At 35.6% G+C, this 16,619-nt stretch overlaps 1 non-coding gene across 1 annotated transcript; it reads right to left on the bottom strand.

The window, feature by feature from the left end:
- Positions 1–13,536: 13,536 nt before the first annotated feature.
- TRNAW-CCA lies at positions 13,537–13,608 on the bottom strand. Its single transcript has one exon. It is a non-coding gene; the product is annotated as a tRNA-Trp (tRNA).
- Between the last annotated feature and the right edge of the window lie 3,011 nt (positions 13,609–16,619).

Below are 16,619 nucleotides of genomic sequence, written 5' to 3' on the forward strand. Positions count from 1 at the left end.
AGCATGAAGAGCAGCGGGTGGGCGTGACTGAATGGTGGTAGACATTATAGCATGAAGAGCAGGACAATAAAATAAGGAATCTGAAAGCTAGATAATTATATGGATGGCAGTGGCATAAGCGATCCACCGGAAGGTGACGGCGAACTATGCGGTCGACGGCAACGGAGTATGGAATCTCTGACTATGAGACGTTATATACCGGCGAGGCCACCATGATTCGTCCAAAAGGCTAGAATGCATGAAGCAACCAAGATCTTTACAACCGTACCGTTCAGGCAGAAGCTGTGACAACCCATACTATCTCCAACAATAATCCCAAGACTCCGGCCACTTGAGCATTCACGAAGAAGTGATTCGTGCCCCTACCACAGCGAACGACGAGCAGCTGGTGACCCTGCATTTGGCCCATGCCTGACAGCACTCAACGACAAAAATTTCATGAGAACCGTAGAGTCCGGCATCGAAAAGAGTGGGAGTTGGCGAGGAGATAGAGCGGGCAGGACACATAACTCACAGTCAAAATTGTAAGCATTGGCTAACCAAGAAGGTGGCTTACCCGCTGCTGTGATGGCGTCCGGAAGAGGAGCAAAATGGAAGGGGAGCGCAAAGAGTAGAGAGAGAGGGTGAGGGGAAGAAATGAGAAGATACAGAGAAGGAGTAGGGAATTTGAAAATGGTTTTTTGCCAAAAGCAAATTGGGGAAGGAAGAAAAGATGGCCTACTTTGTAGGGATTATTTAGGCATTTGTGAGTTCCAATACCAGACAAAGCATGACATAGCTAGGAAAAGAAGGAATTCATATAACCCTTGACTTTCTTGAGAAAGACAACACAAAAGGTTAAGTATTTGGAGATAGCTTAGAACCTTTGGATCAACCATTTCCTGGTACTAATTTCGCCATTTCTGATATTATTATTATTATATAATTATTCTCATTATTATTATTATTATTATTATTATTATTATTATTATTATTATTATTATTATATCATTAAAGAAGAAAAAAAAAGATACGAATATGGCTGAATATGAATTGCAAGCAAGATCAAAACAAAGGAGTATGGGAAAAGAAAGCAGTCCCAATGTTTCTACATGTAAGGGTGAAATCCTGGAAACTCACGCAGCGAAGGAAATTTCTTTGGAGGAGATGGGATGCGCCGGAACTCTTCGCTATCGCCGTTATCTTGAAGCTAATGTCGAGCTTCATCGTCAGGAGAAGGAGAGAGATGGTCTAAGAGATACAGGGAAGGTATGGTATTTGAGCATTGCTCCGTATCTGGCAGGTTTTATTGGAGGGATTACCTAAGCATTTTGTTGTGAGTTCCAACACCTGACAAAGCAAAACATAGCAAGGAAGAGAAAGGATTTTAAAAAGGTTTGACTTCTATGTACTTAGCTTTGGTTTTTCCCTACTTAGGAGATGTATAGTAACATTGTTGGGCAGCTTTGAAAGCATTTCCTGCCATTTACCAATTTCGCCATTTCTGATATTATTATTATTATTATTATTATTATTATTATTATTATTATTATTATTATTATTATTATTATTATTATTATTTCATTATTATTATCTTATTATTATATCATTATTATTATTATTATTATTAACTGACTATAGAGTGAGATACTTTCCTGAGACATCTACTTCGCGAAATCTCACGAAAGTGGGGGACTGGACGATGGATAATACACTAGGCCTGGGCCACATGGATTGGCCCAAGAAAGCAACTGGATTAAAGAAGCCCAAGAAGGATACCCAGTACGGAACAACTCGGGAGTTCGCTAAGGATTGAGCTTATTATTTCCAATATAATCAGAATTGGACTCATTATTTTTTATATATTAGAATTAGGTTTTATTATTCACAATGTAACTAAAACTCTCAATATGAGGCAGTCTAGAATTCATATTCCTTATAGGGCTCTAGGCCCAAAATATGTATAAATAAACCCCTCACATAGAGGAGAAGGGGACAACTTTCATGATTCACCAGCAATACTCATTAATACAAAGTTCCTATATTTTCTCCATATATTTCTCCTATATTTTTCCTATATTCTCGTTATTCTAACGGTAGTGTTGGCCCGCCGTTGACTGCCCAAAAGTCATAAAACCAACAGTGAAGATGAATGTGGACAAGTAAGTTTTTGTCCATTAAGATAGACTTCTTATACCCTTTAACTCCTTTTTGGGTAAGTATTGAGTTGTTTTGTTGATCACTCAGCTAACATCTGTTTGTTTACATTCCCAGGTCGATTTCAGTTTGTTCATTTATTTGTGTAGGCTGTCGAGTCTGCTAAAAACATCTGCAAAGAGCATTTCTGAAATACAGAACACGCTTGATGACGTTGAATCTCATAAAGACGATCAAACTGCTTTGGAAAAATTAGAGAACGGACTAAAGTTTATTAATTGATCTTAATGTGGAATTGTTATTCATGACGACTATTATATTGTTTTTTAGATTTGATTGACTATTATTAGTTATTAAATGTGGATTGATGATGTATTATCACTTGAATTTAATGTCTATTGAAAATGTTTTAGAATTATATTATTTTTTAGAATTTATTGTATTTTTGTATGTCATTGTAGTTTTATATTAATATTTTAAAAGCTCATAATTTTAAAAAATAATAATTATAAACAAAATTTAAAAAAAAAATAATTAAAAAATGTGACGGAATCGCGATGGAATTTAAGTTTTGCAACAAAACCAAATGCTAGAACAACAACACACGGATACCCGAGTCAATCTGAAAGAATTAATGGAGCATCAAAATTCTTTGAAGACTCAGATTGACAAAGCAGAAAGAATCTTGAAAGGAGAAGTGACGAAAGGCTTACTTGAAGTCATTCAGCTCATGAAGAAGGAGCGTGAAGCAGCTGAAAAGATTCACAACGAACGTCACTTGCGACAAATCAAGGCGATTCAAGATCAAGAAAGCCGAATCAACAAACTTGAAGCTGAACTCGTAGTTACAACAAATAAGCTTGACAACGTGCAAACCGTTTCCATTGAAACACACAATAGTGTTGAAACTGTGAAGGCAAACCAAGACCGAGATTTTAAGACCCTTGCATTTTTGGTTGATAACGCCAAAAGGGGGGAAGAAATTCTCAGTCACTTAGCTTTGCAACAACAAGAATTTATTCTTGGAAGTCAACAACAGCCAGTAATGTCTACTCAAGGTAGAGGCCGAAGCCGCGGACAATCCTCACAGGGACCATCTCAGATTGGTTTTGCTCAGTTCGCGAATCCTAGTCTTGGTACGAGTACATCAAAGGTTGCTGAACAGCGTGGCTGGTTCGAATGCTCTAAGGGTACCGCCACTCAGACAACAATATGGACTAAGGAAAATTTACCAAGCATGATCAAGAAATGGCCTGCAGCCGATCAAGCCCAATGGATCTCGGAAAAGAATAAAGAAGAAGAAGGCAAAAGGAAAAGAACCGAGATGTGGTATGAACTAAGAGATTTCACCGGAAATATGGGCATGAATCTTGGAGAAGAAAGAAGCTTCGAAGAATGTGTCTTATGGTGGGAAAACGGAGTTCTTCCGGGTAACAATATCAAAGAAGCTTTTGGACATTACATGGTCGGACAGCTTACAAAGAAATTTCAGAATGCAAAGTTCAAAGATGATTTCTTCAAGCTCAGAGAACATGTCAAGGAAATTTTGAAGAAAGACTTTGGTGTGAAGAAACCCATAAGGTAATCTGAAAATTCTCTTAAGCTGATATTCTCTATTTTCGAACCTCTGTTGCGTTTCTCTCTATAAATTCGAAATATATCAATAATAATTTCCCATGGTCTATTTTGAGTCTTTAATTTTATTTGTTTAATGTAATTAGACTTTCGTGAATTAAAAGACAAGAAATATGTCAAACGCACGACAAAATTAAAAATTGATGATGATCAAAATAAAAATAATTCAAGATGCGTTTAGGAGCTTGTCTAAAAATTTAATTCACAAGTTTCTTTTGATTGTGTCTAGAAAACCATTTGTTAAACTCATCTTGGCTTTGTCAAATAAAATTGAGCAAAAAGATTATTTTTCAAAGACTTAAAGCCAATGACTGAGTATAGGTTTTGGCATTATCAAAAGGGGGGAAATTGTTAGGAATAAAGTGTAATGATTTTGATATGCCAAATTTGTATTTGTAGATCCCCCAATTTTATTTCTTGGTCTAGTAGAGTCTTAGACCATGATCGAGAAATTATTTAATTATGAAAAGAGAAAAACAGAGGAAAATGGATGAAAATAGAAGAAGAAGATATAAAGCCGAAAATCAAGAATTTGTCTGGAGAAAATGACAAATTGAAGAAGAAGATGAATGATACAATATTCACGTCGCTACTACTCATAGAAGATATCCCAGAAGAATTTTCGTGAAGAAAATTAATATTGGAAGAATGCATGAAATTGACTTAGAGATCAAGCATCTATGGAAAGAAAGAAGTACATCAAATGTGATTGGAGATTTAATCAAAAGCTGTACGGACAAAGTGGATGATGCTTGATATATTATTCGAAATGGCTCAAGTTCAAAACTCACCATTAACAATTTTACAAGGTAAAATTTGAGAAGTTAAATTAAATTAATCTGATGGAGTTGGACGCTAGTTTAAGCTTTGGGCGCCAATTACAAGTGGAAATTGGGAAGCAATTTGGGCGCCAATTACAAGTGGAAATTGGGAAGCAATTTCACTTGGGTGGCAATTGAGATGCAATTGCACTTGGGAGCCAATTCAAAGGAATTGGGAGCCGATTTCATAGTAATTGAAATTGGGAGCTAGTTCGAAGCAATTGAAATTGGGATTTCACTTGGGTGGCAATTGAGATGCAATTGCACTTGGGAGCCAATTCAAAGGAATTGGGAGCCGATTTCATAGTAATTGAAATTGGGAGCTAGTTCGAAGCAATTGAAATTGGGAGCCAGTTTCAGAGAAATCAAAATCAATTGAAATTGGGAGCAAGTTTCACATGGAAATCAATTCAAAGGAATTGGGAGCCAATTCAAAGGAATTGGGAGCCAATTCAAAGGAATTGGGAGCCGATTTCATAGTAATTGAAATTGGGAGCTAGTTCGAAGCAATTGAAATTGGGATTTCACTTGGGTGGCAATTGAGATGCAATTGCACTTGGGAGCCAATTCAAAGGAATTGGGAGCCGATTTCATAGTAATTGAAATTGGGAGCTAGTTCGAAGCAATTGAAATTGGGAGCCAGTTTCAGAGAAATCAAAATCAATTGAAATTGGGAGCAAGTTTCACATGGAAATCAATTCAATATGGGAGCCAATGTAAAATTGAAATTGTGAAATTGGGAGCCAATTGAGGTTGTTTCACATGGAAATCAATTCAATATGGGAGCCAATGTAGAATTGAAATTGTGAAATTGGGAGCCAATTGAGGTTGTAGTATGGGATGAAGACATGGAGATCAAATTGCATTGAGATGAAATTCAATACCAGGAGAAGTCTGGGAGCCAGGAAGAAATTGAAAGCACCAGGAGCAGTTGGGAGCCAATTGCAAGTCAAAGTCAATTGGGAGCCAATTACAATGGAGAAATTCAAATTGGGTGCCAATTACAAGCCAATTGAAATTGAGTGTCAATTACAAAGGAGAAATTCAAATTGGGTGGAAGTTCAAAGCCAGTTTGAAGTCTGAGAACACCCAGACGTGAGAATGAAGAAGATGAAGCAGAACTTACAGTGAAAAATATTCTCACAAGGAAAATACTAGTCTAACTAGTATGGGATTAAAATAAAGATTATTTTTGAATCCCAAAGATACAAGGACCACTTCAGAGCTGATCAGAGAAGCCATTCTACACCAAAACTGAGACCCAGATATTTCCACTCAACGTTAAAACAGAGGAATATCAGATGAAATTTGGGAGCTCATTTACATGGAGATGAAACTCCATCAACGGCTAGCTTATCTTCTTCTGACATTTTTGCAGAAGATAAAATAAGATCTCTGACAAAAGATACAAGATTTCAAAAATGAGAGCGTCTCTTTCCAACGGACAGATTCTCATTACCAGCTATAAAATGATGAAGATATGAAGACTTGAAGAATACAAGAGCAGTAGAGCAGATCACAAACTCACGAACAAGAGAGCAGAAAATTCGAATCCATCAAAGGGATCGAATAGAGCAATTAAGCTTATAAGAGCATACCAAAAATCTTCAAGTGAGAAGTGAGAAAAGAAAAAGAACTCAGAGAGCTTCAAAAGAGAAATATTCTAAGAGTTCTTAAACAGAGCAAAGCAGAGCAAAATATCAAGTGCTTTACTTGATATATTCAAAGAGAGAAAACACTCAGAGCTGTCAAGAGAAATCATTCCAGAGTGTTTACCTTCATCAAAGAGACCTGCGCATCATTGAAGATCATCTACAGAGTCTCAGAAGTTGGAAGCAAGACAACACTTGTTTTGGAGCAAAACAAGAGAAGGGAGGAAAGTAGCACGGAGCTGTGAAATCCTGGATTGTCACACGGAGCTGTGAGATCCGAAGCAGCAGTGTCGGAGGCACTGGGCGTGATTGGTGTGGGCTTGGTGATCAAAGCACCAGATCACGGGATACGTTTCTACCGGAGTGTGGAAGACGGGGGGAAAGTAACGCGGAGTCGTAAAATCCTGGGATAGTAGCGCGGCGACGTGAAACCCGAAGCAGCAGTGTGGTGTCACTGGGCGTGATTAGTGCGGGCTTTGTGATCAAAGCACTAGATCACGGAAATTCATTGTATCTTGGAACCAAGGAGTGGTAGATATAGTGAATTGGCTCTTGGAGAAAAGAGCAAGTGGAGTAGGAGGATTACACCACCTCGCGAACCACTATAATTGTCTTGTGTTCTTTACTGCTTTCTTTACATACCGCTCTTTACATATTCGCTCTCACGAAGATATACTGCTCACACAATCTCACACACACTTTATGTTTATTTATTTCCGCTGTGCACCATACTCTAACAATCTAGTTAAGAGTTTTAGTTTATCTCTGTCTTAGTAATTGTTGTGCTGTGCGAAAAAGTTTGAAAGTCTATTCACCCCCCCCCCCCCCCTCTAGACTTTCACCTTACCTCTTTTGGGACCAACAGTCTTTTCAAGGGCTTATCAACAGGCAACGAAACCCTAATACGGTGAAACATCTTCCACGGGGCATTATCAAAACGATCATCACTCTTCACAAACGCACCCAAGAAATTTCCAATCTGTTCCAAAATCCGACTAGACGAGTATCCATTCGGCAAACCATGCAATTGGACCCATAGATCCACCGTATCCAGCACTACATCAACCGGCATGACTCCGTCAGGGACCTGTTTACACACGAGCGTGCTATTATCAAAAGACCAGGGACCCTCATTCAGGACTCGTTCCATGTCCGTTATATGATGAAAGACAAACAAAAACCGGCCAGGCTCCACCTCCGTTGCCTCGACCCCGCTCACCGGTTGCCACACCGATGCCAAGACCTGACTCATAAACTCCAACCTGACTAGCTTCCGTGTCAAGAACCTTCCCACCACCCCCCAACTTTCCTCCACCTCGCCGCCCCCCTCCTCGGCAACAGCCTCCTTAACCGGCATGAAAGCCGCTGCTTCTTCTTCGAGCACCATATCGGCCCACCTGGCCGTCAAACCAGCCACGTCCGGTTCCGCCGGCGAAGACGCCATCATGCATGCAGGGGACGAGTCGTGGTTGTTCGCTGCGTCGGATTGGTACCGTAGAAAAACGTCGAAAGATCAACTGGAAGACCTAAACAAACCCTAGGTAGAGAGAGTTTCGTTTTAATTTATATGTATTTGATTCATGTAAAATTATTTATATTTCTTGGATACTAGTTGAATATCGTTTATGGTTCAATTAATTAAATAAATGTCTAATAATACAAAAAGTAAATAATTAATCAACACTTTCAAAAAAAAAAAATAATAATTAATCAACACATCAAGAATAAAACAAAAAATTGTAGAATTTGTATGTATATACAATAAAACTGTAGAGCCAGTAGTACTAAAAAAAATGTACAATAAAGTTTTAAGTATAATGTAAATGTATTTTTATTTTTATTTTTTATTTTTTGTTGAAAGGAAGTATAATGTATATAAATGTTAGTACATTTAAATGTGTTACTCAATGACATTACTAAGTTGGGGAAGAAAAGATAAAAGTAGGGCCTTTTGGTGACCCTATTTGAAATGAACAAGTCTAGAAGGTGAATAGACATATTAATTAAGATTTTGAAGATTTTTAAATTTTTTGCGAAAAAGTAAATCAAATTTCGTTTTTGTGCAAGATCAGTGCGATGCCGAGGTTAATAATTCACCACTCTGCAGATTGAGTCTGATTCGTTTTAAATTTAAATTTTAAATATCATTGGTTATAAATTTTACTTTAGAGGTAAATTTTATATGAAATATTAAACATATATTTCTAGTATAATTATTTTGACTTATGATGAAAACGACCCCTTTTTTTTTTTTTAATCATTCCCACCAAATGTTCATCCAATTTTAGTTAATTTTAAAATTCATTAAAAAAAAATATTGTACATTATTTGATTTGACTTTTAATTTATTAAAATGGTAAAAAAGTGTGGCTATCATAAAAGTAGGGCCTTGATGATCTGGGTTAAAATGAATAAGTCCAGGGTGAATAGAATTATAAAAATTTTGAAAATTTTTAAATCTTTTGTCAAAAATTTAATTGATCAAATATAATAATAGATTGATTTCAAGAGTTAATCTCTCAACAATACACAACAGCAAATATATTTAGACTAGATTTTTTTAGTACATATATTTAGACTAGATAATCAAGCTTCTCTACCCCGGATCGTTATGCCATGGAACCGTGTTCACCATCCATGGTGAACACGGTCCCAACGGTGTTAGTACACCGTTATCTTTTTTTTTTTTTCCTTAATTAATAGCGTGACTTTTCTTTTTTATTTTCACATTTCGCGGTTTCACTTTAATTTGAGGTGAACAATGATTTCGGACATTCATAAATTATGAATCCATGCCTGCACATTCACTTTGGAACCATGCCTACACATTCCCGTCCGAAACCATGGTTGATCCTCTGTAGCGCAAGCTTCTTCAACTCTCATAAATTATGAATTTTCTGTTATGAGATTATGAATTTTCTGTTATGAGATTATGAATTTACAATAAATTCATAATCTCATAACAGAAAATTCATAATTTAATAAATGTTTTTCTTTTATGCGATTATGAATTTTCTGTTATGAGATTATGAATTTACAGTACATTCATAATCTCATAACAGAAAATTCATAATCTGAACAAACGTGTGCCGTTAACACCACATTCGCGATTTTTTTTTTTTAATATAAAAACGGCGCCGTTTAGACCCGTGTTCACCATTCATGGTGAACACGTTTCCAGGGCATAATTTGCCCACTACCCCATTGATGAGTACTAGGAGCATCCAACTGCTAAAAGGTATTGTTTCAGTGACTCGTGCATCATTTGTGTTTCGTTTGTGCGTGCGTGCATATATGCATGGTGTGTTTTTATATAGTACCATCATATTTTATTTTAGATTTTAGAATTTGTTCACATGCAATAATAGTAATTTTTGTGCGGAGTATATCATAGTCATTATGAGTTGTCAATAATTATTTTACTATAAAGTTACAAAAAAAATGTAATGAACATTACATATTTGGCCACTGTATTGGATCCATCTCACTATTCACACCAATTGTGTACATACTTAAAAGTATCTTGACCAACAAACTACAAAAAATCAGTCATTTAGTAACAAAATATTAGCGGCGATTTGTTATAACCACCACTAAATAAGTGTTTAGCGCCAGTTATATAAACCATCACTAAAAATAAGTGGCTCTTCTTATAAAATTCTCTTTATATGATGTATATATCCTCCTTTCTCCTCAGCTAAATCACTAAAAAGTCAGTCTCTTATCCCGTCTCTCCTTCTTCCCTCGATGCAAATCTCAAAAATATCTGAGACATAGCGATAGCAGAATTTGCCAACAATTTCTTCGCACTCAGCCCAATCGCCGGATTCGTCGTCGATCTTTGTACAGCAAGTCACGGTCGTCGCCGTTGTCACCGCTGCGGCCTCCATCGTCGTCATCGCCAAGGGTCGTCGCTGTGCCCTCAGCTCCGATCCATAGTCATTGTTCGCAGGTCCAAGGTAATTAAGTGCTATATTATTCATATTTGATATTTTATTTATAACTATTTGAGTTTTGAATTTTTTGTAACTATTGCTTTGATCTTTTGGAGGTAGAGAATGCAATTCTTCTTCTCAAAATGTTAAATCCCCAACTCCAAAGGCCCCCAAACCCCGACCCAACAGAGCATCTGGGAGGATGTAAGAGAATGCAATTCTTAATCTAGGTATTTGAGGAGAGAATGGAGGATTTGTTTAATATTCCTTCAACTTCCAGCGATCAGGCTCCGAGAAGTGTCTTCAATGATTATTTCTTATGTCTTGGCGTGTTCAACCTGGAAGCTGAAACTGATTCCATGGCGGTGGCCCAAATGTTTTCCAGTTCGTCAGACTCAACACCGGAGGCTAGTACGCTCATCACCGACTGCAGGTCCCTCATTGCCTCCTTTTCTAACTGTGAAGTTATGCATGTGCTCAGAGAAGGTAACCAGTGTGCTGATTTCCTTGCTAACCTAGGCCAAGACTATCCATGGGGCACGACGATTATTTGATCATCCGCCTGAAGCTCTGAAACCGATTCTTGCTCGTGATGCAAATAACGTGGCTTTTAGAAGGATCTATTAATCTCTAGGGGCCTTTGGCCCCTTCCCCCTACCAAAAAAAAAAAGATATTTAAATTTTATTTTGAATATATTATAATTTTGAAATAATTAATTTAATAATTTATATGTAGGGAATGAAATGCTACATTACTGATCGAAGCCGTGTATTTAATAAAAGTTAGAGTCAAAAAGTATGTAGACAATGTTAATTGAGTTAATACCCAAAATATTCCCTCGACTATGTCGTAATTATCAATTTGGTCCTCGACTATCATTCTTACCCAATTAAGTCTTCAACTATACAATTTTTACCCAATTTAGTCCATTGTCAATTTGACTGTTTGTTGACTGTCAAAAGTGGAAATAAAGTTTGTAATTTTACAAGTTTTCTCCTTCCTCATTATTTAGCAGCGCCAAACCATGTAGCAATAAACTCCGGTTGGGTTCTAAACCTGTCAGTATCGAAGTAGTGGTTATGCATTGGATAGCCCATGAATTTGATTTCCAACGATTTTTTGACGATCGAAATCTGATCGGAGTGTATTGCTGCATGGTTTGGCGCTGCTAAATGGAGATGAAGGAGAAATCTTGTAAAATTATAATTTTATCTCGACTTTTGACAGTCAACAAACAGTCAAATTAATGCAGAGGACTAAATTGGGTAAGAATTGTATAGTTGAGGACTAAATTGGGTAAGAATTGTATAGTTGAGGACTTAATTGAGTAAAAGTTACATAGTTGAGGACTTAATTAGGTAAGATTGGTAGTTGAGGACCAAATTGGTAATTATGACATAGTCGAGGGACCATTTTGGGTATTAACTCATGTTAATTATTATCTTTGTAATCAATACAAACTTAAAAATTTTACCCTACAATTTTCATTTATATGTATTTGGTTCAGATAAAATTATCTATATTTACTTGGAACTAGTTGAATATCTTGCATTGTTCAATAAAATGTCTAATAAAAATAATAAAACTATAAGGAAACGAGAATAATAAAAATAATCAACACAAAAAATATGACTAACCGAGGGGAGGATTAGAAATTTATAGTCTTAGCTATGGATTGAATAATCAAAACAAGATAACATTTAGGGTGTGTTTGGTTGGTGAGTTTTGCCCATAGGAATGGGTATGAAAGTGATTGTTGTTGTTTGGTTGATAGGTTTTAGAACACTACTATGGGTTTCGAATACCCCATCAATTGAAAAATCTATACCCAAATGATCAATCTCGATGGACGCTCAATAAAGTTTTAGGGGTGATTAATTAAGTGTTTGCTATTAATGAAGAGTTAATGTGCAAAGTAGCTGAAATGGGTGTTTGAGGTGATACTTCCTTATTGATTGAAAATAGATTAATAAAAAAAAAATTCTTGAAAACGATGGGCAAATAAGAGTAGCATAATTCCTGTATTTAAAGATCACGAATTTAATTATATATTATCAACACTTTCTTGTTGATTTTTAGAGTAATTTATTCAAGAATTAATTAATGATCATTTTGGTCCATCGACTATGTCATAATTATCAAAATAGTCCACGACAATCAATTTTGACCAAATAAATCCCCAACTATTAATTCTCCATAATTACAAAATTGGTCCTCCATAATTACAAAATTGGTCCTCATTTATTAGTTAATTTGACGGAAGACCAAATCGATTACAAAATCAACAATTGAAGATTTAATTGATCAAAATTGATAATCGAGTACCAATTTGGTAATTATAACATAGTCGAGGGATCAAAACGGTCATTAATTCTTTATCCAATTCATTTTCCCTCATAAGCATTGCAATTTTCATTATAGGTAACTCTTAATTCTTAATATTATATTTTGTTAAAAGTATTACAATTTTAATTTTATCAAAAATATTACTCTGTACATTTTTGGTCATAAATATTATTACATTTTCTCTCCTGAATAACAATTAAACAATTTAATCTAGATATAACAAACCCCCTGGTCATTCTTAAGCCTGTTTATTGTAGAGTTACAGTTTTTTGTTGCCGTAGCCGCGTGGTAATATCTCGTATTCCAGTCACCCGATGTAATCCATTCTTCGCGAGATCACTGAAACAATAGTTCCTCCTCTTGCCACAAAATTTCCTCTAGTTCTTTTTACAGCTTTCTATCCAATGGCAGGGGTAGAGTTGAGTTGCGAACCCCTTGAGGCCTTTCATAGTCTTTACTTGCTGCATTCAGATTTAATTTACCTCAACATTCTCTCCAAGATCTCTCAGAGGGGCAAACCATGAATTCAGCATCTGATTATTGTAAAGCCTTCGGTTATTGCCTTCCGACATATTTGTTGTTTGCTGAGGCCCTTTTGGTGTAGCTTTCTACTCCATCTTCCTCGATGGTCTCCGGTCCGTCCTTGTCACAATCATCCATGAAACAAAGAGATTCTTTCTACTTAAACTTATTACCATTGTCAAGTATTTGATTTTCATTATCATTTCGATTCCAATGTTTGAACCAAATGAACCCTTAGTTTGGACGAATTTGCATCGTTTAAAAATAAATAAATTTCAACTAAGAATATTTAGGCCAGAAAAATATTCTTTCTATTTTAATTGATTACCATTATTAATTATTCAAAAATGGAAAAAGTTCAGCTAAGAAAGCTTTGGTTGGGAAAACATTATTCAAAAAGGGGAAAAATTTGAGCTAAGAAAGCTTTGGTTGGGAAAACATTATTCAAAAAGCGGGAAAAATTGACACCGGAATTTGATCGGGGGTTTTGAACCCGGCGTGAATCGAACACGCAACCTTCTGATCTGGAGTCAGACGCGCTACCATTGCGCCACGGATCCGGATTGAGAATTGCTGGACTACAAATTTATATGTACATATGTTCTATCGTTTGTTTGTTTTTCTTCAACGAGTACGTAAGACTTATTCCACTAAAATCATATAAAAAATTCTCCAATTTTCGAATTAAAGTTTGATATTGATACATTTAATTTTGAGTAACATACTATTCTCTCTCCATATTTGTATTACATTAACCATCCCTCCATTGATCCAGGTTAGGAGCTAAGTCTTAGGTGATTAACAAAATGCAAAAAAAAAAAAGAAAAAAAAAAGTGTAATTATGTGAGAAAAGAATAAGGTGGAATTTTCAAATTCTATATTGTTTGATAAACAGAAAAAGATAAAGTTGATAAACAGAAAAAGATATTGTTTGATAAAGTTAATTTCAAATTCTATATTGTTTCAAATTCTATAAGGTGGAAGCCAAACTAGTGGTGCTGTCAATTTTTTTATTTTTTATTTTTTTTAAAGATAAAGTTATTAAATATACAATTTTTTTCCTGTACATTTTCAAATAGTAAAAATCTGAAAAGTCCTCTTTCTTTATGTAAACGAACAAAGGCTACTTGCTCAAAAAAATCATTTTAAACGGAACAATAAAGCCATACATATCAACACTTAGGTTGCATGACCATATGTAAACTTCTAGCAAGAAAAACTATGCATCCTTACTAGGAGTGTGGGACTGCTATGTTCGAACAACTAATGTCACTAAATAAAAATAGATCAAAATACTAAGCTTTCTCCAGTTGCTGGTGCAAACTCCATCAATACAAACACTACAAGAAAAATTACGAATTGCGATGGAAAAACGCGACGGATATTAATCCGTTGCAAAAACGCGACGAATATTGCTACCGAATTGCTTCCGTTGCAAATTTGCGACGGAAAAGGTGACGAAATTAATCGCGAATCTTTGGGCAGAGAGAAAATAATACCCACGAAATATTGGCGGCAAAATTTTCACGACAGAATTTGCGACAAAATTTAGTTACGTCATTAATTTCGCGACGGAAAAGGCGACTGATTTACTTTCCTTCATGAAATAGCGTGACGGGCTTTTGTGCGTTAGGAAAAGAGAGAGTTGTTTGTTTATTGACTAAATATTACCACGGAATTAACGACCGAATTTATTCCATCGCAATATTTTATTTTTTTTTAATTTTATTTTCTTCTACATATAATTGGTGTCGTTTTTAAAATCAAATACAATAAAATTTAAAATCAAAACCCTAAGGGGATGTTTGGTTCATGGAAAATATTTTTCAAAGGAAAATATTTTTCTTAAAGTGGAGGAAAATGTTGTTTTTTGATGTTTGGTTCATGGAATTCATTTTCCATTTCATTTTCCATTGGAAAATGAATTTCTCAAATTTGACGAAAACAAAATCTTTAGTTGAACCAAGGATTTTGTTTTCCATGGAAGATGAGAATAAAAAGTGATATGATTTGACTATTTTACCTTTATTTTCTTTCTTAATTTTATTACTCTTATTAATTTGTAGGGGCATATATGTCTTTATACTTGTTATTCTTTACCATTTCAAATCTAACCAAACAATAGAATTAGTATTCCTACTAATTCTTTTTCTACCGACCAAACAATGAAATTCATCTTCCTAGTAATTGTTTTTCCATGAAATTTCAATTTCACTTCCTTTAAAATATTTTCTGCTAACCAAACGAGCCTCTTAAGAGAACGTTGCTCTAAGTTTCATGTCGACGCAGCCCTCGCAGAACGCAACTCCCACTCCGTCGTCACAGTAGAGCGTCATCGACATCGCAGCAGAACTTCGTTGCCGTCGCAGCAGACGCCATCGCCATCTCAGCCGAACTCCGTCGCCGTCGCAGTAGACGTCGTCGCCATCGCTGCAGAACTCCGTCATCGTCAACGTCTATGACTTCCTCCTCCGTCTGTGACAGGTAATTCTATCTCTGTTTAATTCTGATTGTGTTCTTGCCTTCCTACAGAGTACAGAGCATGGAATTGACTAGTGAATGACTTCCTGAAGGGGATCTTTAGTACATGTTGGATCTGGGTCTCTTCTGACTATTCATCATTACTTCTTTTTGTCAAGTTTAGTAACTATGGTGTAGTTGTTTTTTTTTTTTTTTTTTTTTCTTTTTAAGAGCCTCATGCCATACATAGTTTGATAATGTGGATTGATGATGAATTATTACATAAACTTAATGTCGATTGATAATGTTTTAGAATTTTGTTATTTTTTAGAATTAATTATGTTTTAGTATGTCATTGTAGTTTTATATTAATATTTTAAAAGCTCATATTACTATTTAAAAATAATAATTATAAATAAATTTTTTTAAAACAATAAAAAATGTGACGGAATCGCGACAGAATATGAGTTTTGTAACGGAATATTTGTTGCACTAAATGCGACGGATTTGAGACGGAAAACAAATCCGTTTCCAAAATGCGACCGAAAAAAATATGGTGACGGAATATTCGTTTCCAAAATGGTGATGAAATTAGCGTCGAAATAATTTTCATTGCCAAAGTGCGATGGAAATAGTTCCGTTGCAAATTTGCGATGCCTAATTCCGTCGCCAATTCTATCGCGTACAAAAATACGACAGGCCGATAGAAGACGGAACGGATTTCGTCGCAACACGTGATTCACGACGAATTTTGATGTTTCGCAACGGAAAAATTCCGTCGCGATTCGCGATTTTTCTTGTAGTGAAACCAAGAAAGAAAAAAAAAAGAGGAAAAAAATTTGGTCTTCGATCAGGGAAAATAGCCGGTAACCACATTTACACCATTAATAATTCAGGGGAGGGGCAATATATGTCAAGTTTTGAAAATTGAGAGGCAACATTTACACCACTAATAATTTAGGGATGACATTGATAATTGATATATTTGTGAGAAGTATAAATTATAATTTTTCCTAAAGCTAATAGTATATCTGAATAGTCAAATAGATGAGATACTAGTGGTAGGTGTTCCTGGTACTCAGCGAACTCCTCCGTGGTGAAAGTGGGAAGA

This window comes from Ipomoea nil, unplaced genomic scaffold (genome assembly GCF_001879475.1).
Source record: "Ipomoea nil cultivar Tokyo-kokei standard unplaced genomic scaffold, Asagao_1.1 scaffold2818, whole genome shotgun sequence".
NCBI classification, from domain to species: domain Eukaryota; kingdom Viridiplantae; phylum Streptophyta; class Magnoliopsida; order Solanales; family Convolvulaceae; genus Ipomoea; species Ipomoea nil.